Here is a 26,015-nt window from a genome sequence, read left to right as displayed (position 1 = left end):
GGATGTAAACCCACGACCATCAGATTACGAGTCGCATGCCTTAACCCACCTGGCCATGCTAAGCCAGTTTATAGAATGAACATGTCAACTACCTCATCCGTTTTGTCTCATTTCATTCGAGTGATTTATATTTTCCAAGAAACTAAATACCCTTTTGGATATATATTTAAAAAAAGAAAACAGTGAATGTAAATTATTAGGAAACTGAAAAGTATTTCGTATACCAATAGTTTATATTTATATTAAAAATAACACAGAACAGTTAACTTTGCGAATTTACATACTTTTGTTTGGCATAGCGTTGGAAGTATTGTATTCAGCAGTCTGTTAATATTGATGAAACGGAAACCCTATGACCGGAGCGTTTTAGAATTGTGGACCTTCTTTCTTCATTGGCGAATTGAAGAAAAAAGGTCCACCCTTCAAAATCTCTTGTGTTAAAGAGTTTCTATTCCACTGTTATCAAAAGTGCTTGAACATCATTGATCATATGTTATTCCAGGGCATTTGTTTGGTAGTTTGTTATTTTCTTTCTTTTGTTTTAATAGTCAGAAAACATTCAAAAAAGTTCAAGGTGTATTTTAAAAATTATATGTAATTTCGTAGCATCGTCGGAATTGATCTGTGGGAAGATAAATTATTTTTATTTCTTGCTCTGGAAGTTCATATGAAATGCTGTATTGTAACTTAAGAGTTTACCGGTTTAGAAATACAAGCGTATGATATTTTTATGTTGTGATATTTCATTTCAACTTCATCACAAATTTTACCGAAAATTGGTGCTTCCTTAATTAAATATCCAGTCTTACACTACTAAATTAGGGACGGCTAGCGCAGATAACCTTCGAGTAGCTTTGCGCGAATTTGAAAACCAAAACAATCTTCCAGATTTGAGATGTTGTTAATAGACAAAACAGTGAAACAAGACCCAATAATTACTTAGTAACTATCTTCTTCTGAATAAAGTTCACTTTAAATTGACGGTCATTCGCATTATTTTTTGGTAAAAAAGTATCACAAGAGATGACAGTGAGTGGGTAGTGATAACTAGCTGCCTTCCTTCCACTCTTACATTAATAAATTAGGTTTGATTTTTGGTTTGTTTTGAATTTCGCGCAAATCTACACGAGGGCTGTTTGCGCTAACCGTCCATAATTATGCATTGTAAGACTAGACGAAAGACAACTAATCATCACCAACCGCCGCCAACTGTTGGGCTACTATCTTACAAACAAATAATGGGATTGATCGTAATATTATAACGCCCCCACGGTCGAAAGGGCGAGCATGTTTGGTATGACGGGGATTAGGACCCGCACACTTCAGATTATAAGTCGAGTGCATTACCCACGTGACCATGCCGGGAAATAAAATTAGGGACGGGTAGCGCAGGTGACCCTTGTGTAGCCTTGCGCGAAATTCAAAACAAACAAATAAAACTCAGTCATTGAGTCAAAATAACTGATAAAAATTCAATATGCTTTCTATATGTTGCATTTTAAGTAAAATCACATTAATGAGTACACTGGAATGGGCGACAACTGCCTGAACTAGAAAAACAAAATTTTAGAATACGACATCTTCTTCTACATATATATTTTTTTCAACAGGCAATACCTTCCAATTCAAATATACGCATCATAAATATTCTGCCTAAACAATCTACCAAACGAGATATAAACATACACCTTAAGAAACAAAAACATTCTCATTTAGATATTTCGAGCATAAGCTTTATTTCGGGCTTAATTGTAATTCTAATGATTATTGGGGAAGAATTTAAATACGTGAAATAAAGAAGACACTCTATCTAGTAATTAACTGGTGATTAATTATGAAAACACATAACATGGATAACTGTTGTTACTTCACGCATAATAATATTAAGTAAACACTTTGGAAACATGAAACAACCAAACATATTTACTGTGTCAAGAGTATGTACACAAATTACAGCAAAATACATAAATAAAGTTTATAATAAACAACATTTGATATTTTGCTATTTGTATAAATGTATCTCATGATTTATGAAGATCTGAACCGTGCAGTAAAAGTATCACGTTACTGAAGAAAATAGTTATGTTACCCACTTGACAGGCTATTCTGTCATTCAAAGTTTATCCTAAAAGATACATATATTAATATAATTGTGTTTTAAATTGAGCAACATGCACTGTACTTAGTAAGATAACAGTGAAATATATATCTTCGTTCTCGGATCGACATATTCTATCAAAGTGAAAATTTGTCTGCTGAGAGCTAAGGATGTCCAATGTGGGAGTCCACGGTTAGTCGAGTTATAATTATTACTTGATACGTTTCTTGTTGAAAGTCACAAATAATTAAATGAACTGTGCAAGTGATAGATCTAGTTATAGGTATAGAAACTGAAAAAAAGAAACGTTAAGTAGGACTAAATCAAATTTACCATAAACTATATTTTAATACTTTGTTTTATTTCTATTGCTATTAATAAACAAAGACAAAATTCGAAAAATGAAGTTAAGTTACAAGAACAAGACTTTATTATGTTGAATAATGAGCACAATGACAAGATTGCAACATAGATGGCAGCACTATAATAAAGCAGTCAATTATAGACAAGTTATTTACAACAGCGAAAGCTTGTTTAATGTAAAACTGTTGACAATAAATTAATTTAGTAGAAATTTCACGCAGTAGTTAAGTTCGACCCTTATGTATCTGTATACAGAAAGAATCTTTAGACGATGTTCTCGACAGTATCTTGAATATTTTGGACCAGTTTATAACTACTAGATGAAATTGGCTTTAAATATCCTCGTGGTTTTGATTAAATTAACATTATTACTCGAGAGATTTTGCAGAAGTCATTTCTTTACCTAACTAAATAATTGCGTGTGACAAAAAGTTGAAGTTGCTGAAACTATTTTAAGACACATCGCTATGTGTTTTCAATGAATTTTCAAATTTCTAAAGTAAAATTTTCAACCTTTCGGTGTCCTCATTTCTGCTGTCAGGTCAAGTATGTTTAACGGATTTAACATAATATATTTATTTTAATTTCTGTATTTGTTTCAGTTTCATATACTTATTTAGAAATGCATGTAACTTATATTGTTAAATGTGTAATACGAAAGCCTTGCCTATTCTCTTCATAAGAATCAACAATATACGATGTGCGCATATAAAAAACCAGTAAAATTTAAAGAAAATCCCCTCTCAAGCTTATAAAAGGTAAGTAATGAAATGCAGGTAGACAGTTTAATATTGTTGGTTTGCTTTAGTTAGTATACTATTACCTCGGAAAATATAACTGTGATAAACGCTTATGAATCAGAAAACTACAGATATTTGACGAATAACGTTTATTGATTTCGAACGTAACAAACCGTTTAACTTCATTGAATTAACTTCGGACTTTAGCATGTTAACGAGGATACTTGATATTATTATGACTGGCAAAAGTTCTTGTGCTTATTGGAGCAGCAAGCTAACTTCCCCGTTGGTTATATTTTACCTGTGCGTCAATACAAAATTAATTCTCTCTCAGTGATCCGTAAATAAAAGATTGAGTTTTAGACCAGATATAAGACTTGGTACTGTTTACAACTTTTTGAACATAAATCATTATTTAGAGTAACAGTACTTATAAATTGTGTTGTTGTTTGTATATTAAAATATATTTGAGTAAAGATAGAAAATTGTATGTATCAATTTTTATAGTAAATATAAATTTGATACATAATGACATTCAATTAACGTTTAAATTAAAATTAAAATTTCCAGCTATTTGAAATCGTGATAAATTTATTTATGCTACACGTATGTAGCATAATAAATAGTTGACTCATCCGTGATAAATTATATAATACGTAACATGTTTTCAGCGTATTGTGGCTTAATTATCACCCCTTTAATGAATATTTGATTTACTCGCTTCTGGTTGCAACAGAACCTAAATGAAAATGTTCTGATATCAAACATTTTTGTAAAGTCATCGTATAGCAGTTTCTTGTGAGTACTCACAAGTGTAGCATAATATGTGAGCGCTCGTACATGTATGAAAGAAAGCATCGGCCTTTTTCAGTTCAGGGGGAGTTTGAGTAAAGGTAGAAAACATTGAGGGGGGATAGAAGGAGTACAAATGAAAGTTTCACGAAGTTTCTAAATTGTTATAACCTACAATAAGTCCTCACACAGAGAAGAAACGTAAATAGAAGTTCTCTGAGAAAGATTACATATTGCTATATTGGTCACATTCGGCTCAAGTTGCTGGTTCTGATGCAATATCCACATAACCCACGTTACTTCCCGGACAAAGTTCTATCTGTGAGTTGAGTCTGTGTTTGTAACTTTTCCAATGTGGCCAATGTGAATAAGGAACAGACCCACAGAGAGAGACACTTGCGCTTTTATATGTATATCAAGATAGATTGGTGAAGGAATCTGTAGAAATTCACACCATATATATAAAATTATACAAATATTTACATTATTCACCATTGTTCCATGGACAGATGAGCTTATAAAAAATAACTGCGTAACACAATTCTCATTTTCCAAATTTTGTCATGATATAGTGTTTAAAAATTAGATTGTCGTTCTATTAAATAAAACTAGTCGGTTAATTATCTATAGTAATGGCTTCGCTGTCGTTTCGTTAAAATATATAATTAAGTTCAATGTTTTTTTTTTCGTGAAGAGAAAGGAAAGAAAACACATCAACAATAAATTAAGCTGTTGTTAATAAAATTTTCCAGTCAGCATAAGGTTTTATGAAACATTAGGGCTTCCTGTTTACTTTTATTGGTCTCAAAAAGTTTTCTGTAACACGTTCGGCACGTGATAAAACTGAATAGATCAAGTCTTTCTGTTATAGGAATAAGTAAAAAGTTAAAATAGTACATAATTAACCACAAAACATTACATTACAAGCATATAATGCACCTTGTGTACTTACTATAAAAAGAAAGAAAATGGAATTAATATAAGACAAATACAAACAGATGCAAACTTTGATGTACTCTAATATTTTAGAGATATAAGACTGTGTAACATCCTATATCTTTTGATCAATATAAAAGCTGTCTGTTAAACATTCTGTAATAAAGTGGGTAACAACTCCAAAACAATGAAACTCCCATATCTCGCAGTGGTAAAAGCCTAGTTTGAATTGGAAAATGAGGGTCGCGGATTCGAATCCTTTTCACAGAATATGCTCGCCCTTCTAGTCGTGGGAGGTTTGGTTTGTTTTGAATTTCGCGCTAAGCTACTCGAGGGCAATCTGCGCTAGCTGTCCATAATTTAACATTGTAAGATAAGAAGGAAAACTGCTGGTCGTCAACACCCACCGCTAACTCTTGAACTACTATTTTACCAACGAATAGTGGGACTGATCGTAACATTATAACGTCTCCACGGCTGAGAGGACTACCATGTTTGGTGTGACTCGGGTCATGGGAGGTATTTTTAATAACGAAGAGAATTCTAGCGTATGTTTGTGCGACGTTCAAAACAAACAATCCCTGCGCTACATTACTTAGATGTTTTTGATATATTTTACCGATTGTTCAAAAATTATGTTTCGCATTAAATTTCATATGCCACATATTCAATGATAGTTCTATTTTCCGACTCCATCTTGAATAGCTTATCACGAATATGGGGCTAAGCAAATTATAGTATTTACAAATCTTATGATTTAAATAATATGTCTTACCTTTTAACTATGGAGAAAAACAGCCTTACATATTTGGATGAACGACCTACACTTTATTAATGTTTAAAATCTCATTAAAGTAAAATATTTCACTTTTACACAAATGTAAAAATAATTAACATGGTGGTAATTAATATTAAGGATCATGATGAAACAAAACAATGACCTCAAAAATATCCCGTTTGAAAGCACTTTTAAAACATCTGAATATTAAAAATCACCTTTTCACAGTATTAGTTCAGTAAAACTGAAGCTTAGTGTGTTTATGAAGTCGTCTAAATCGTACTCTAAGTGTTTATTGAGTAAATCAAATTTTCACTCTTTCAACGAATTTTCATCGAAGTAAGTGAATAAGTTTTCCAGACAAGCGTTAAGAAAAAATTAACGAATCTTGTCGCTGTAATTATTTGAAAAAACTATTCAAACTGATTTTCAATAATTTCTTTATTTTACTGAAACGTGTGTTTGTGTGTGTGCATTTTTTGTGGCAAAACCACATCGGGCTATCTTCTGTGTCCATCAAAGGGAATTTAACCAATTATTTATAGCGTTTGAAATCCATATTTATGGTGTCCCAACGAATTCCTTTCTGAAACGGATACTTGTATATACTTATATATATGATGTGCTACATTGAGCATCTAATTATAATGAGGGGTAAGCTGATAGAAATCTTCATAAGTAAAAATATTGAATCGGGTGTAAACGTGCCCAAGTTTGATATTGTTGGTGCCCAAAAATATAACTAACGAAAGGAAAATGAACAAGTACAACAAAAAATACGTTTTATGAAGATAAGTGGGGTTCAATATATATAACTCACCTATATAGCTATAGTAATACAGAAAGTTTTAATGCTACAAAAAAAATTGAAACAAGATAGTTCAGACTAAAAAATGGAGTTACTTAAAATTTGAAAAAAAATCATTTAATTCTTCACTGTTATCTGCAACAGATTGGAAAGGTATCAAAACTTAAAATTTCGCACAAAGCTACTCGAGGGCTATCTGTGCTGGGTCCCCATGATTTCACAGAAGCCAACATCAGAGTGAGAGTGAACAATTGCACTTCTATGCACTCTCGTGAATGTAACTCACCTTTTGTGGACAGGTTAGTGACTGGAGATGAAAAATGGATATATTATAAAAATGGTAAGCGTCGCAGACAATGACTGAGTGCAGGTAAACTGGCTAAAGCATAGCCCAAAATGATCCTCCATCCTAGGAGTATCTTGCTACGTGTTTGGTGGGATATTGTTGGTGTGATCCACTTTGAGTTGCTGCCACTCAATGTAACGATTACGTCAGACTTCTATTGTCAACAGTTCGTGCGCCTGAATGTTGCACTGAAAGAAAGAAAGCGATCTTTGAGCAATCGTAAAGGTGTTGTGTTACGCCAGGATAATGCACGACCCCATACAGCAAGGATCACATATGCAATGACTAAGGATTTAGACTGAGAAAAATTCCACACCCTCCTTAACTTCCAGACCTTTCCTCATCTGATTATTATCTATTTTAAAGTTTACAGATCTGTCTGATGGAAAAGAGCTTTGAACACATGAAGTTGTCAAAAGTATCCTCTCTTCATTCTTTTTCTCGAAATCCTAAGAATTTTATAGAAGTGACACTCAGAAGCTTATGAATTGTTGGCAGGAAGTAATTAATAATAATTGAACATACATATTGATTAAATAACATAAAATTCGTCTGAAATCTTTTCTCTTTTTCTGAACTTAAAATCGTGCGTTACTTAAGGGATGACTTTATATTAGTAGTTATTAATATAGCATTATTAATTAGCACTGGATCAATACTAAATTCGATCAATACTCCGTCTTCTATGTAAAGATATTGACCTAAAATAGGTTAGAGTTGATTGGTAGTTCTTCAAGCGAATAATGTTTTACACGTGGATTGTTTGTTTCGGATTTCACACGAAACTACACGAGCTATATCTGTGCCAGCAGTTTTTAATTTGACAGTGAAAGATTAAAGGAAAGGGAGCTAGTCATTAACATCCAACGACAACTTTTAGGCTACTCTTTTACAAGTAGTAATGGGTTTAAATATCTTATTATAACGCCTCCATGGTTGAAAGGACGAGCATGCTCTGTGGGACTAGAATTCTAGCCAGCGATCGTCAAATTGCGAATGAAACGTTATAATCACCTGGTCATGTCGAGTGAAAGCAAGATTATAGGTCCAAAATGCAACAATGTACGACAAACATGTTCGGAATCAGAATGTGAATTCACGACCCTCATCGCAAGAAAAGTACCCTAACCACCGAGCCATGTGAGCTCCACTTCTCTATTCATTACATTTTGTATTTTATTTGTAATTCACAATAACTGTAACTCTGAATTCGTTTTTTTTTTTTTTGCCTGTAAACCTAAGATTTCCCAACACAACTGTGAGCAAGGGCTTAAACTAATATTGTGCTTGTAAGTACATTTAGCATTGTGTACACTTTCGTAGTTGATCGGTAATGCTATAAAAATTAAACATACTATATTTTTATAACGAAAGTAAAAATAAACTTAAGGTTACCAATAACAGCTAAAATAATCTACGTACTAATCTTTACCACACAAGAACAACGCTGGGTTATCACAGGTAAATAAAGTTTGTAAATTTTCTTTTTTGATTAGACAGAACATCTGAGTAATAAATAAGTTTAAAGTATTCTACTTATCCAAAGAATTCATACAGATCTAAACTATCCCTTGTTTTATGTTGTCAAGAACAGGAACATTAAGTCATGTGATTGTTAATCATTTTCAACGGTTCACCACGAGCGAATTATTAAGCGAATTCCATATTGTTAAATCTCTTGTAAACAGAAAAAGAAAGTACAGATATCTCATCAGATTATTTTTAATTAGTCCATGAGAGATGACGGTCCACCATGGCCAGGTGGGTAAGCACTCGATTCATAATCTGCGGATAAAAGATTCGAATCCTATAACACAAAACATGCTCTCTTTTTTAGCCGTGTGTGTGTTATTATGTTGTTGTCAATCCTATTATTTGTTGATAAAAGTAGCTCATGAATTTGTGGTGAGTGTTGATGACTAGCTGTCTTCTCTCTATTCTTTCACTGTTAAATTAGTGACAGGTGGAGCATGTCGTGTTTTTCGTACTGTCAGCCCACCGAGGAGAATCGAAATTTTAGCGTTGTAAATCCGGAGACATACCGCTGTACTAGGGGGGGGCCAGGTGGAGCATATAACCCTCGTATATCTTTGCAGAGATTCCTAAAACAAAAAATTGATTGTATATTTTATTGAATGTGTTAAAAAGAATAATTGGAATGGAGTTGGCGAGACAAAAATCTACTTAATTTTTTTCTTTTTTGTCTGCAGTTAACTGTACAAAGTTTTATTATGAGATATCTATGCTGTAATGACCACTGGTATCGAAACTCAGGTTTTAGTATTATCAGTCTCCAAAGTTATTGCTGAACCATTTAAATTCCGTCTCTGATTTAACAATTAATTTAATATTAGCTCTTTTAAAACAACAAAATATAAATAACTTATGAATTCAATATATCATAATTCATACCAGTGCTTTGTTGTTGAAATTCAATAATACTCAAATATAATAAAAAATTGAAGAAAAATTGGAACAAACTGACCGTAAATAAAAAATATAAAACACAAAATAAAATACATTTGAGCTTAGACGATGATTAAATTTACAATAATTAAAGTAAAATTAACCTAGAACCACTTGGCTCTGCTGTATCACAAATTTAAGGCATAGTGAGATTTAATTGAAATTAATTATAGGTGGTGATTACATGTGCTTTCAAGAAAATAATTATTTTTTTCCCCAAAATCTGGTTGAAACCAAGTGCTAGAATTCTTTAGTGTAAAGGAATACATCTGTTGATTGCATAATGGTTTCCTAAATATAACCATTTGAATTTGGGTGGATTGACAGGGCAAGCAGAGGTCACTTCAACTGTTTCTTTCGAACAGCCGAGTTTGTCAGATAGATGCATAATTTTTAAATATATTATCTGGATAATACTAAAACTTACGTTCAGGGAATATACTTTAGCAATGTTAAAAGTTGTTTGTTTTTTATCACGAAACTACACAAAATGCTCTTTGTATGTGCTCTGCCAATCATGGCTATTGAAACCCGGTTTTCAGCGTTTTAAGTCCGCTGTATAGAAAAAATAGTGAATCTTCAGAGCTTCTTTCGATACCCGCTGTTAGAAGATGGAATTACGTGTGTAGGTGTGCTTGTGTGGACTAGATTTTTCTGTTAAACGTTTCAACCTTTACATTAAGGCTCTCAAAATAGCTACATGCTGAATCTCCAACACTTGAAACATTGTGAACGTTTTTTGGCTTGATATTTATGTGCTTAACGAGTTAGCTTTAAATATATTGCTACATCTGTAGATTCTAAGAGTTTTGTTTGTTTTAAACGAAAATCACACTAACTTGTCTGTTGTGCCTTCTGCGGGTTATCCAATTGCAGTGTTGTTATTCCAGGAACTTACCGCTAACTCACCAGGTTTCTTGTTGTTATTATTATTTTGATTTTCGGCTGAAAGGTTGAGCATGTTTGGTGTGATAAGGATTCGAACCCACGACCCTCGGAGAACGAGTCGAGTGCCTTAACCACGTGGTCATGCCGGGTCATGAGTTATGTTTTTATAACAATAAAAAACAAATAACACACTTAATTCTATAGCTATTCACGCAGTCGTGTTGTAAGCAATTTCGTTCACTTATAATATGCTGTAACTTTTCAATCACATGTTCACGTGCTGTATGCAGGCTTAAGTTCTATTACATTGTTGTTCTCTCGCACTCTTTATGCGAGTGGAACAGTAGAGGCTCGTTGAAAAAGAAAATTGAAGTTAGGCCTTTGGAAGTCTATTCGACCGGTGAAATATTCCTTATATTTGTTCTTACATTTTACTTGTTTTAGACAAAAGTATTCTTGATGAATTGCGTGTATTGTTGTAGAACTCTCAAATATTTTATGTCATTTATCGAGTTCACATCTGGTTGTGTGAAGTACAGAACCGTTGCGTTGCATGACACTTTTTCTAAATATACATCTTCTCTATACTTTCGAAAAAAACGTTCATAGTAGTGAGCGTTTCATCAGATTCAACAAAGATTTTTAAGAAGGCAGCATGGCTAATATACAGTCAGAATCTATCTTCAAAAAAAAGTGTGACCAACCTTTGATTAACCCTGATGATAACGAAACTAAAGTAAGGAGCCGTAGAAATAAAACTAAACAGTAATATTAAATATTTTGGGATCACTTCACTCGCCTCACTAGGAGAAAGAATATTAAAAACCTTTATTCTCGTTATAAACCGTATTAGTTACATTAAACTCATCGCTGGTGAGGACAGTGACTGCTAACCGGACACAATTCTTAAAATATATAAAACATTTATACGTTCAATATGGTTGGTAGATAACAATCTCAGAAAGTTACCACTTCAAGGACGGTGTTTCTGAACCTGTTGTGCATGTACTGCCAGTTATTACCCAGCAGGGACAATTAATAAATAAGGATACCAACATTAAAAGGTTTTTGTTCCTCAACACTAATTTGTCTTGTTGACGTGGAACCAAAACTTCGTTTTAGGCTCACCAACATCAAGCCAGAAATCCCTGTCCTGTTGTTTGGCCACAAGCAGTTCAACCCTTAGTACTGAACAATCATCAACTTGTTTATTTCCAGACACATATGGAAGTTTTAATGTAATCATTATTACTTTAAATTTAATGAACGTGGCCAAGCATTGCCAGGTGGTCAAGTTGCTCGACTCGTAATCCGAGGGTCGTTGGTTCGAATCTCCGTCACACCAAGCCTGCTCGCCCTTTCAGCCGTGGGAGCGTTATTATATGACGGTCGATCCCACTAGTCGTTGGTAAAAGAGTAGCCCAAGAGTTGGCGGTAGGTGGTAATGACTAGCTGCTTCGCCTCATTCCTTACATTGCTAAATTAAGGATGGATGGCATAGATAGCCATTGTGTAGCTTTGCACGAAATTCAAAAACAAACTTAACAGGCGGGGATAAAGGAGAACGATTGTTCCGCCCCTCAGAAGAACAGAGATGTGTCTACATACATTAAAATACATATTATCGACCTTTAATAATATTTTTACAAACACCACAATGTTTTTCACCCTATTTGTAGTATAAAGGGGCAGTATATAAGGATGTAATAAAAAGGGAGTAAATTCTACCTTAATTTATTTAACATAAAATTATCAGAGTAAAAATGCAAAACTGAAGTTCGTTTTCTTGGTTTCTTTTGAGAAAGATTATTTTTTTTTAGTTTCAGCTTAGCATGTATGAGTTTATGTTGTGTTCTTTTCAAGTAAAAACTTTTAACTAATAGCTCTGTCATCTCTTGACAGATTTGAGATGAAATTACAGTTTTAAACACAGAAAGTCATTCCATTTCAACTGATATATTTAACCACGCCCGAGGACTCACAATTTGAAATTGCAAGTAAGTTGGGAGAGATCTTGATAAGTACAAAAATCAAATCGTGACTACGCGGTGAAACGCTCGGTATTGCTGACACACAAAAATGTAGGAAATAAAAAGAAAAGAGAAAAGATGTCATAGATTATTTTGCTCTAAACCTGTCTGTAGAAATTTCAAGTGCCTCGACAACTGGGATTATCTCTTGTTACTAATATGTGAAGTTGTTTTTATATATATGATATTTACATTTCTGTATACATCATTTGCTCTGTCTAGCTTGATGCGCAAAAAGTAACCTTTCAAAAGTGCCCAAAAATTATTTGACTGCACTGATTAGCGACGATTAATCGTAGCTGGGAGATAATTTTATATTTCTCCAATAGTTAGGTCTTGTTTGGTTTGCAGACTATTGATATTGGTCATTAGTTTATATAAAAAAACACACCGATCAATCGACTATAAATAATCGTATAAATAATTCCTATAAATATACTAAGACTCCTAAAGTAATAAAAGAACTGTTATCAGTTGTCAAAGTGCATGGTGATATATCTTTGTCGAAAGGCTTGTTTTTACAGAATAGGGTTTACCTGAAAGAAAGGTTTAGTACTGCTAGTAAATTATATATTTCTTTTCCAGTATAACAAACGTACGGTCTAACTAAAAAGTATCTAGTATCTAATCATAAATATGTTAAAGTAAAAACAGTAAATGTAGTAGTTGCTGTTTAAACGTTGCACAACATTTCTATAGAACCATTAAGATAAACTAACCAAAATTATGTAAATAAATTATCTAATAAAACTAACACAAATAACACTGAATATGTTAACATTCGTAAAATTATACGTGTAATAATGCGAGTATGGGACTCTTAAACATTCTAACGGAGTTTGTTTTTAAGGATGTGTGTGAATTGTTTTGATAAAGTTGTTTCATGTAGAATTAAGGGAGTAAACATGTTTTATCATTCAGTCTGTTCATTTCATTTTGACACAGCAAGACCAGTTGGTTAGGGCACTGGACTTATCATCTGAGGGTCGTGGGTTCGAATCTCCGTCACACCAAACATGCTTACCCATTCTGTCGTGGGAAGATTATAATATATGGCTCAATCGCACTATTCGTTTGTGAAAGAGTAACTCAGTAGTTGGCGGTGGGTGGTTATGACTAGCTTCCCTCCCTCTTATATTTCGATACTAAATTTGGTACGGGTAGCGCAGATAGCCCTTGTATAAATGATTAAACATTCTAAGAGGCCCGGCATGGCCAGGTGGTTAAGGCACTCGACTCGTAATCCGAGAGTTACGGGTTCGACTCCCTGTCTTACAAAACATTCTCGCCCTTTCAGCCGTGGGGACGTTATAATGTGATTGTTGAATCCCACTATTCGTTAGTAAAAGAGTAGCCCAAGAGTTGACGGTGAGTGGTGATGACTGGCTGCTTTTCCTCTAGTCTTATACTGCTAAATTAGGGACGGTTAGTGCAGATAGCCCTCGATTAGTTTTGCGCGAAATTCAAAACAAACCAAACCATTCTAGAAGCTAAATAAATAATAATCCAGTTTAAGGTTTACAACAAATTTAAACCCAGATAGAACTTGGACTTGAAATTTATTGTTATTGTTTGAGCATCATCAGTTATATTAATAGAAGTTATTACAAACTGGAATATTGGAAAACTTGAAAATCAGTTGCTAAAATCATGTAGATTGTGCAGTTTTTTTCTCAACAATTTAGGGTTTTATTTTTAGAGAGAATGAGTAGAATGAATATTCTTTACATGTTCGAATAATTCCTGAAGTAAGCTTTAGAGACACGTAAACAATATCTTATCTGAAATAATCTATATTTTATCTTTTTTTCGTTTAAAATATAGCTTTTGATATATTTGTCTAGATACAAGGCGCTATCATTGGGGCATCTCTCTTTCTTTGAAATGGTTATTGGACTCTCAGGTGTAATAGGAATTACATCGTTGGTTGGACTTTCTCTCTTCGAAAAAGCAGCCTTTAAAGCTAGTAAAAACTGGGGAATAGCAATTATGTAAGTCTTGTTTTGTAATAATCTTATTAATGGTGTTTTGTTATTATTATAAAGAAACTTATGGTTAAGGCACTCGAGTCGTAATCTAAGGGTCGCGGGCTCGAATCCCCGTCATACCTAACATGTTTGCTATTTCAATCGTCGGGAAATTATAATGTGGCCGTTCATCGAACTATTCTTTGGTAAAAGGGTTGCCCAAGATTTGGCGGTGGTGGTGATGATTAGCTACCTCCCTCTAGTCTTACCCTGGTAAATTAGGGACGGCTAGCACAGATAGCCCTCGTGTAACTTTGCGCGAAATTTAAAACAAACCTAAACTGATACGTCAGGTGAGAAACTTTAGCGCCATTTGACAGAAAGGGAGAATTCTTTGTTTCTAGTACAAAGCTATACAGTTGACAATTGAAAGTATTTTGTCCAATCTGCAAACATATGAAATGTACTTTTACTTTCTCCGTCAAACACACAAATCACTGTAGAGATTGACTATTGCCCAAACAACTCTATTTACCTCTTACGTATCAAAACTTCAATAGTAAATCACTAGAAACTCCTAAACAACCTTAGTGATAGCCTTGCTTTTCCATTTATCACAACTACATTTTCCCCCTGCAAATATTCAATGAAACTAGCCATTCTCATAATAATGACTTTCAAAATGAAAACTTTATTTGGAACCAAATCAAATTAAGGTGAAACTATTCTATAATAGTGTCAACAATGTTTATCTTTATGCAAGAGCATTATTTCGTAATCATGTGTCGTATATCTTGATCTTTCAATTTATTATTTTCTACGGTTAGTAGATAATCGTCGCATTTTGCATCACATTTAGAAAAAAAATATTTAGAGAAAAAGGTTTTCCTATGATCTTTTAAAAAGTGAATGAATATAAATGGTGAATAAAACCGATTTACAGAAGTTTGCAATATAATACTATATAACATACACTAGAAGCTTGACATGGCCTGGTGGTTGATGCGTTTAAAATTGCAGGTTGTGGGTTCGAATCCCTTTACTTAACATTTTCTCCCTTTAAGATGAAACAACGACATAAAATTATTGCCTAAAAATTAACAAGAAAACTCTTTTTTTTTCCCTGCAAACCGAGATGTGAACATTCATGACAAATACATTTTTAATAGTTTGTTTGTTTTTGAATTTCGTGCAAAGTTACACAAGGGCTATTTGCGCTAGCCGTCCCTAATTTAGTAGTGTAAGACTAGAGAGAAGGCAGCCACCCACCGCTAACCGTTGGGCTAATCTTTTACGAAAGAAGAGTGGGAGTGACCGCTCATTATAACGCCCCCACGGCTGAAATGGCGAGCATATTTTATGTGACAGGGATTCGAACCCGCGACTCTCAGATTACAAGTCAAACGCCTTAACTCACCTGGCCATACAGGGCCGTATACTGTTGAAGGAATATAGGGAGTGATCACTGCTAAAGATGTAGATAATCTAAGGGTAGCCCTACACAAAACTTTGTTAAAAGATTAACTTTGATAACGTTATCTGATAAGATCAAACTGATATTAATTACTATGTTCTGTTAAACATTCATATAAAATCTGTTACACTTAATAGCTTTTCCAGTTTTGCATTCAGAGTTCTATCAAGCCAGTATTAAAATATCTATATCTTGTTGTTATTTGTTTTCAGAACAGTTTTACTTCTTGTGCTCTTCTCTCAGTACCTCGAAAATATTAATATTCCAGGTTGTAGCTACAGTAGAGAAAGAGAGTGGAAGATCAAACAACTGCCATTTTTCAAGCTTTTTCCAGTGAGTATGGATTTTAAACACCGCTCATTTCACCTATAGATAAATATACACCAAAACTTCAATTATTAACTTTAATTTTTAAAAAAATCCCAAAATAATTTAGGGCTACTGAGAAATGTTTTTTTCTGAACAGTTGTAAAAACATAAGAAATTAAATACAGCCAAATTTAACTGTTGTAACGTTACAAGATATAACAAAATGGAAACCAAAAATAACGTATTACAAAACAGGTACCCCAAAGGCAAGATCATACATGTATATATTGTATGTGTGAAATAATTATTACAGCATTACTTCATAATAAGTAACTTTATAGTTGTGTTAATGTTTTGTGTTACGTTATACTATTTTAAATGTATTTTTAAATATCTTTTGCAAAGTAACTATAGAGTGAACGTCCATCTTCAGTTAATGTTTACTATTTGGTTTCAAACATATTCAATAAGCATTATTTCTGCGCTTGTATGTAAACCAATTTCCACTCACAAAATATTCACTGCTAATATAAATTACTGAAACATTTTTAATAAAAGTAATATACATATATATATATATAGTGGTTAGAAAAACCATTTGATCATTGAATAACAAATAACTCTAAGCCTACTTTCAGGTTTTACTTACTATAGTTACTGCGTGGGTTATTTGCTTGATACTAACTGCAGCAGGTGCCCTGGGACCAACCGACTCAGCCAGAACTGATCTTCGTGTACAGACGATGTACTCCAGTCCTTGGTTTATATTTCCTTATCCAGGAAAGTAGTTATATAAATATTCATTAAAATTTAGATTTTTTTTTTAGTTAAGTAAGTAGTTTACGTAATTATCTGTTGATCGGTTTTGTCAATGTAGAAACTTGTTATCACTTCAACTGTTATGAAACTAAACTGATTGTGAAGTTCACTGTGCAATGTAAAATCACTATAATCATACATTAACTTCAAGTACAAAATTATAATAATTAAAAGTTATAATCTGAAAGAAGCTGAGGTGTTTTATCTTTTACTTGATGTGTGTTTTGTTAAAGCAGTCGATATGTATGTTACGAATATTACGTTTGAAATAAAGGTAGACCATTTACATCTTCATTTTTGTCTTTCAGGACAGTGGGGTTTACCAACAGTTACTATCAGTGCTGTTTTGGGAATATTTGCTGGAATAATAGCTTCGGTATTGGAATCAATAGGAGATTACTACGCATGCGCACGACTAGCTTCCGCACCTCCTCATCTACCTAGCGTCATAAACTGGGGAATATTTGCAAAAGGAATTTGCTGTATCGTTTCTGGAATTTGGGGATCTGGAAGTGGAATGACTTCTTACAGTCAAATTATTGCAGCAATCAGAATAACAAAAGTATGACCCTGTGCTGTTTCTCAAATAGAGACTAGAGCACTACTATTACAATTTTCAATGTTATTGTTAATTGTTTAGATTTATTGTGTTATTATACATGCGTATGTATATCATAACTGCTGATATTTAAAAAATTAACATGTGTAAATATAGTAACCTCTGGTATTGCAGAAACGTAAAACTTATTTAACTTTTTAGTTTCCTCAATTTTTCCACCAGCAGGTGGCTAGTCGACGTGTAACTCAGTATGGTGCTATTACCATGTTGATTTTTGCAGTTCTTGGAATGTTTGGAGCCTTTTTAAACACTATTCCTGAGCCAATTGTTGGAGGAATTATATTTGTTATGTTTGCAATGGTTACGGGAGTTGGACTGTCCAATGTCAGATTTATCAACCTTGAATAATCGAGAAATATTTTTATCCTTCGATTATCTTTATTTATGGGCATTGCCATTCCAAAGTGGTTCAAGGGACACCCAGGTGCTATTAATATAGGTGCGTACAGTTTTGAGTGTGACTGGAGTTTGGAGAAGGAAATTTTATGAACGTAATGAAACAGTTTCTAAAACCATCAATAAGATAATACTGACATTTCAATGCTCCACAATTTACAAAACATACAGAATACCAAATGTAGAAAAATATTTTTATTATTTCGTTTAGGTAATGACGTAGCAAACCAACTCATTACAGTTCTATTGAACACTAGTGTATTTGTTAGTAAACTCATTACCTTTGTGTTAGACAATTCCATACCAGGTAAGAGAACATTCCTTCGAGGGTTCGTTAATAAACCGAATACATTGCAATGTGATTTGTAACACCGTTAAAGTATTGCGTTAGGTGTTTTATTAGATTGTTAGCCACTTAATATTCAGGAAGTTTTATTTTTTTTAGAATCTGTACAAAACATGATAATTTTGTTTTGCTTTACTTTCGAATACAAAAAATCAACTTGCACATGTAACATGACTTTTTTGATAACTCATCTATCTCTTTCCATTTCTCATTCTTACATATATTATTTGATAACATCAAACAAAGTCTGGTTATAAAATCTTTATGAATCATATTCTCTCTCGTTTCACAAAATTATAATTTTATGTCATGTAAAAGTCAAACAGTCTTAGCACAAAGTCTGATAGCTTATAGCGCTAAAAATCAGATTTCAATATCTGGAGTGGATACAGCGTAGATAGTTCATTGTATAGCATTGTACGTGACAATAAACAAAATTTAAACTTAAAATAACCTCTTCATTAAAGAATCTATTTTCTTTCATATATCTATCTTTTATGTATTATATCACCACAGCTGTAAAATTGAGGAAAGTTTGTTTCGTTTCCGTTTGGTTAACTATCGAGAAGTATCAAATATTTTATTCAAAGCTGAGCAACAAAGAAGTATCAGGAAAAAACAACTGTATAAGAAAATGGAAAGTTCTATTCAGAATATCTTTATGATTCTGATAGGGATGTAATATCCACAACCTACTCATGGAAAATATGTGAAAATATTATCTCATTTTAACTACAAATGTAATATTAGATATAAATGAATAAACACTTTGATCAACGGAAATAATAACACATTTAAATTAGTCTCAAAGCTAAAAATATATAATAAGAATATATGAATTTTAGGTTCAGAAGAAGAAAGAGAACATATGAAATGGAGAGAGCAAGGCCTTGAACATAATGAGTCTTCAACCTATGACCTCTCATTCCGCATGAACCTAATTAAAAGATTTAAAATTTTCAATTACATTCCTATCAGTCCAACATACGATCAGAATGTTTTTCTCCGTATAGTGAGACCATTATTTAAAATATTTAAATCTCAAAAGAAAAATAATCATAATATTGACTCTGTAATGTAACGATACAGTCGTCTTTTGTTTACTTACAACAATTAACATGTAAATCAGTCTAAACGTCTAATCGTTTTGATATAAGACGCATGGTATAATCGTTCCTGTTTTACGACTGAGTATATTAAAGTTTCGAACTATCAAGTCTTTTACTTAATGACTCATTTAATAGTATTTAATAATATCTTAACATCAAACATCTAAGTTTGTTATTCATAAGTAGAACTGAGGAATAAAACACTATCAAATGGTCTTCTACCCAATAAAGATGACACTCGTATCTTTAATATCATGCTTTTACTGTATCATTTCTATCAGAGTAATTATTATTATCTACTTTATATGTACATATATATATATATATATAACACTATTTTTATATGAATACTTAATTGCCATGGAGCAAGTAGAAAATAACGCTCGTGTATCAAATAGCTAAATCTCGTCTTGTATATTTACAAAGTTAAATCACGTAATAAAAACTATACCAACATCGAAAACAAGGTTAGGATTCTGAGTATCTTACATTTTATTATATTTATAAAGAACTTCTAACATCTTTCGAAAATTTATCCCGGTGTTAGCAGTTTCACCGGACGTGCAACAGAAATCTATGAATGATTCGGTGAGAGACAAACTTTACACTTATAATTATACGTTGTATTGTGGCCGTTGCTAGTCTAATCCTAAAATATGGCTAACTTTCAAACTTTAGTAAATCGTTCCAAATTATTATTTGGTTTCAAACCTATAGAAAACTTTGATTAAGCAGTTTTTAATTTAATACCTGAAAATCAAAAATATAAACCTCAAATAATATTTTAACATGTTTATTTTGCTTTATAGTATTATTTTCAAAAGCAGTGTACTTTGAACAACTGAGTACGTTTGGAAGTGATTTATGTTTGAAGTAATAAGCAGTTCAAAACTGATATGAACATTTTGTAACCATTGTCACTAAATGTCGCTATATTGGTAGGATTTTCAGTATAAAATTTTATATTACATTAGTTTCTGGATATGGAAGAACATTGTTATAATATGAATCGCAGGACAATTTTATAAGCTATTTATTTATCCTTTAGTATGGCTGAGCGGTATCAATGCGGACTTACAATGCTAGAAACCAGTTTTGATATCTGTGATGGACTGAGCACAGACAGTCTGTTTTGTTAATTTGTTCTCATAATCAAAACAATTAAACACTCAATCAACCTTTGATATATAATATCTTTTATAGTACCGTTAATATATGAAGATTTATCAATAGTATTAAACGTCTAGAGTGTTTTGTTTTAGTGCTTCGAAGCAGAAAAACTATTAACTAAGAATAATAAAGTTTAAGAAATATACTAAGATAAACACTTTTAAATGTCTTTCATTCAATAAATTAAACTTTTGCAAACATAAAATATTTTAAAATATTTACTTTCAGTAGAGGATTATGTCATTGACACAACATTTCCTGTGTTAGACAAATTCAGACTTCAACGATCTTTACCGTATTAATAGAAATTTAGGTTAAAGCGTTCGGCTCGTAATATGAGGGTCGCGAATTCGAATCCCCGTCGCACCAAACATTCTCGCCCTTTCAGCCGTGGCGGCGTTATAATATGACGGTCAATTCCACTATCCGTTGGTGAAAGACTAGTGCATGAGTTGGCGGTGGGTGGTGATAACTAGCTGCCTTCTCTCTAGTCGTACACTTCTGAATTAGTGACGGCTGGCGCAGATAGCTGTCGCGTAGCTTTGCTCGAAATTCAAAAAACAAACAACAACATAAATTATAGAAAGTTTCAAGCTTGTTATTTTTGAAATTAAGTGTTTTCTGTATGAAAATAATGATTATGTTGTTGTTTATAACGTAAAAGAATGAGATTTCACAAAGTGCAATCTCTATTTAAGACATCAAAGGTTCTACAAAAAATGAAAACAGCAAATAGTCAATAGTTTATTAAATACTCGATTATTAATCATTAGATGTCGCTGCAGTTTATATAACAAATTTCTTGTAAATCTACAGAATAACTATCTACACCAGCCATAAGTACTTTTTAACTAACAGAGAAGTAGAGGGCATGACTCACTAATAACATCTTAGTGGAATATGACATTTGCTCTTGTTTCCCTCCAAAGACCACACAGTGTGGAAAGCGTTTCAGTGACTACTACATATATACCATGAGTTATTTAATTCATATATGCAAATGTCACATATTAACATTTTTACTTGGAATTACTAGACAGTAACATCATTAAGTGGTATCTTCCTTGGTATGGTACTATTCCATGGTTATTTTTGTTATTTTATTTACGGGTATGTGTGTTTCTGACCATATTTTCTAAACTGCTGTAACTAGGCACGTACGTATGTATATAGTTTTGACTAAAACTACAATGACATTAGGATACTTGTACAGTGAAAGGATTTCTAAGACAATGAATACATATTACACTTTTCAATATATAGATCTTATGTTCCTCTTGTAAAACCACAAAACGTACCTTGAATATATACTTTGAAGTTCATCCCGTGAACTCTGAATGTTTCAGTTTCAAGCCACTCTCGAGATGTACTGCAGAGTGTCTACAGACATACAACGCTAGAATCTAGTTTTCAATACCCGTGGTGGGCAAAGCACAGATAGTCCACTGTGTCTCCTTGTGCTGAATTCTAAACCAGCATATTGTATTAACAAGAGAAGTTACTAATTATTAATATACACAATAAGAAAAGCGTTGAAATTCAATGCATATTTATACAAGGATGTTAAATAACAAATTCATTCAACTATCATATGCAGCCGAAAATTTAACGTTCGTTAAAGATATTCGTTACTAAGACGTATAAAAAATACTAGTGACGCATCAGACATTATCTTTGTCGTTTGGACTTTCTGCGCAATTATACAAAGAGCAGACGCGAAACCTTATTTTCTTTTGATGTTTCCGATATTTGCTATTTTGTGTTTATCTCAGTGGAAGATCCTAGTGAAGAAGAAATGTTGGCAACAGAAGTTATGCTACAATAAATCTGGCAACTCAGAATGATAGAGGTGAGGTCAACAGTTATATGTATCCGATACAAGAAATAAGCGTTTCGTTTATTAACAGAAAAATAAAAACAATTATTATCACGAAATCTTAAATTATTTTAAACTGATTCGCTACAAAAGAGTACACCTGGAAATTAATAACAATGTGAATCTTAACAACAGAGTTTTAGATAAATAATAACAAATTGTTACTGTAATAATAAGAACTATTGAAATAGTTGAATCATTTAATTCATATATGCAAATGCCACATATTAACATTTTTACTTGGAATTACTAGACAGTAACATCATTAAGTGGTATCTTCCTTGGTATGGTACTACTCCATGGTTATTTTTCGTTATTTTGTTTATGTGTATTGTGTTTCTGACCACGTTTTCTAAACTGCTGTAACTAGGCACGTACGTATGTATATAGTTTTGACTAAAACTACAATGAGATTAGGATACTTGTACAGTGAAAGGATTTCTAAGACAATGAATACATATGACACTTTTCAATATATTCTTAATTGAAACTTGAACGATTTTATTAATTTTTTTAAAGGTGTAGAGATTTTTACTCAATGCGATGATGCAAAAGAATCTAATAAAAAGGTCTTGTTACGTTTTATGATTTATCTCGCACGAGTCTCCGATTTATTATCTAACGTACGTTAATTATTACGATTTCAAATGGCTGAAAATTTTAATTTTAATTTAGAAGTTAATTGAATATCAATATGTATCAAATTTATCAACAAGATTGCTCCACATAATTTTCCTTTTAACATAAATATATTTTAATATACAAATAACAATATAATTTATAAAACCACTTATTGAAAATAAAGGTTTATACACAACAGTTTTTATACTTACAAAAATTACGAGTTTTCTATCTGGTATGGAACTCAGTCTTTTATTGACGTTCAACTGGGAGTGAATTAATTTTATGTTGATACACAGGTAAAATGCACTTGACGGAGAAGGTAACTAGATCCTTCTTAAAACACAAGTAAGTTTTTGATGACGAAAATATGTAATATACTTGTAGAAATAGTAACGTCCAAATTAAATTCTATGAGGTCAAAGAGTTTGTAATTTTCAAAACATATGAAAGTTTTTCATCAAATATCTTTAGTTTTTCGATTAATAAGCATTTATTACAATTATTCGAAGGTTTTATAATATACTGACTGTATCCAACATTTTTTACACATTAGGCAAGATTCGGCTGGCAGTAACACTGGTAATTACTGCTATTTAACATACACACATCGAGCCTTCAGTCTGCTATAAAACCAACAGGAGATGCTCATGAACCTCATGTACCCACTCTATCAGAGACTCTTCCTACAGTTTTATGCAATTCTGAGTCTGATGTCAATACGAACGATGATAATAATTCTTTTCAACTTTAAATGTCCCGACAGGTACGTACTTTTACACGTACAGAAGTCGTGAGAAATAGTTTATACTATATTAATCGCAAGAAGGTTCACTTTATATTGCAATAATATTGCTGAATTGATATCAATCCTATGAGCTTCAGTCTATGTACAAAGAGAGTGATTATTGTTCATTGATTTCCTCTAAAACAAGTTTCCTTTACTATGGTAACATATATACTTCTGTTCCTATTTTTCATTTGGTTCACTTGAAGAAAACGTTCGAAAATGTGGAACTTATTAATAAGGTCAAACACAAAAACATAATAAGCAACACTGTAGATACAAAATAGCCCTTTCCATGTTGTTGGGTCAACAATTCGTTTAAAATAAGTTTTCATATTGTTTTTTATGTGTGTGTTTGTGAATGGGACAGAAGAGCACGATATCAGCACTGGATAAAGAAGAAATGTTCACACAGAGTCAGCCTGATACCAAATCGAAAAACATCAGGAAAAGTTGAAAATCAGCATAATAGCTGATCACTGAAACCATATGCTACAGACATCATACATAAAAAACACCATAAAGCTTAGTTTCGAGACTAAAGTATGTATATTTCAACAAACACACCAATCGCGATGAATAATGATATATATTCGTTTAACAGCAATATTCTTCCAAGATCTTCACTTTGCTTATATTTATTTCAACAAAAATAATGATAAAAAAATGTTCATGGTTGAAAGCCAAATAATTATTTTATCTAAGAAAGAGGTGTTTTATTTCCGATAGGTAAAAAATATCCAAACTGATAAGAATAAAAATGGATATTATTTCCTTATATCTGCGTATCTTAATTGTGGACTTTTATCTTTTTATTTATCTTTTTCTTGATAAATAAATATCTAGGTCATAGATTACAGTCATCCAGTACTGGAATCTTATTTGAAATAAATCTCACGTTTCTTCAACATTCAAAGCTTTGATTTGTTTGAATAAACAGAAACCTTTAAGAAAAGTGTTTATATGGTTCATTCTGTTTTAGTTTTGAAGTTTAATAGATCTAACAATGAAATACAACTGATGATGTAGAATATGTAAGTGAAGTAACAATACTTATCTCTAAACGTCAGTAAAAACATCTTATTCTGCTGAAGATATGCAGTAGTTGCACGACTTTGTTATATTACCTAAGAATATTGTTGTTCTACAATCAAAAGAAAACTTGAAAATTATCCCTGAAAAGCGACGTATGTACATACAAAACTAATACTTTGTGAGGGAATAGAGAAAAAAATATTACTGCTGAAAATAGAGATAATTTAAGAGTAGCCCGACACAAAACACTGCAAAATATTAACTGATAAAATCAAACTGATATTAATTATTACTGTTAAACAGTCACATGAAATGCATTTTACCAAATAGCTTTACTAGTTCAGTATTCAGTGCTCTAACAAAACAGTATTAAGATTGTTGTATCTTGTTGTTTGTTTTTCAGAACAATTTTCCTTCTTGCGCTCTTCTTCCAGTATCTTGGAAACATTAATATTGTTAGTTGTAACTACAGTAGAGAAAAAGGATGTAAGATCAAACAAATGCCTTTTTCAAGCTTTTTTCAGTGAGTATAGATTTAAAACACGATTCACACACATTTTACTTTCAGATTAAAATGGTTTAAATTCGTGATTTTGTAAGCAAAAAGTTTGATAAATTTTCAACTTATTAAAGAAATACTTAATTTAAAATCACGTTCCAAGAAAGTTTTTATCTTCGCTGGTGTGTGGCAACCATAGATTAAACCAGCTGTGCGTTGCGGCTCCATATATAGGAGTTCGCTAATTGACGTATTTCGCAAGTATCGTCTTCTGTTATTTATCTGTATTAAAAATATCTGCTTTCTAATATGAACACTTATAAATATAACTTTGATGCTATTAAACTACTAGAAATACTGTATTGAATAATTAAATGATATTAAATATTTCTAAAGTACTTTAATAGTACCATTTTGTAAATTAGTTTGTTCATATGATTCATAACATGTGAATCATGAGGAAGAAGAAGCAGCTGAGAGGGAATATTGTTTGCTAGTAGTTGTAATAAACATAACATTGTAGCATTATAACTTAATTTCATTTGCACGAAAGCAAAGTTATGAACTGAAAATCAGAGTAGTTGAATATTTGTAACTAAAATACTGATAAAAATCTAAGATCATACTTTAACATAATTTCATTAATTATAACTAAATACTTGGGTGGATATTCAGAACCATTATTTCATATTCTAAGATGTTTCGTGAACTCATCAGACAATAAAATTATAATATATCACATA

The 26,015-nt window shown here is 32.2% G+C and overlaps 1 long non-coding RNA gene across 3 annotated transcripts; it reads right to left on the bottom strand.

The window, feature by feature from the left end:
- Positions 1–1,182: 1,182 nt before the first annotated feature.
- Positions 1,183–25,838, bottom strand: LOC143246507 (uncharacterized). 3 transcript variants are annotated; one of them, XR_013026004.1, is made up of 4 exons: positions 16,645–25,838; positions 15,933–16,052; positions 6,802–7,049; positions 1,183–4,855 (listed from the first exon to the last, which is right to left on the bottom strand). It is a non-coding gene; the product is annotated as an uncharacterized LOC143246507 (long non-coding RNA). The 3 variants fall into 3 exon arrangements; XR_013026003.1 differs by lacking the exon at positions 6,802–7,049 and having other exon boundaries at positions 1,192–4,855; positions 16,645–21,921; positions 23,164–25,838; XR_013026002.1 differs by lacking the exon at positions 6,802–7,049.
- Between the last annotated feature and the right edge of the window lie 177 nt (positions 25,839–26,015).

Source organism: Tachypleus tridentatus, chromosome 3, assembly GCF_004210375.1.
Source record: "Tachypleus tridentatus isolate NWPU-2018 chromosome 3, ASM421037v1, whole genome shotgun sequence".
In the NCBI taxonomy this organism is placed as follows: domain Eukaryota; kingdom Metazoa; phylum Arthropoda; class Merostomata; order Xiphosura; family Limulidae; genus Tachypleus; species Tachypleus tridentatus.
Note: the sequence above shows the minus strand (reverse complement) of the source record. Positions and strands in the feature narration are given on the sequence as shown.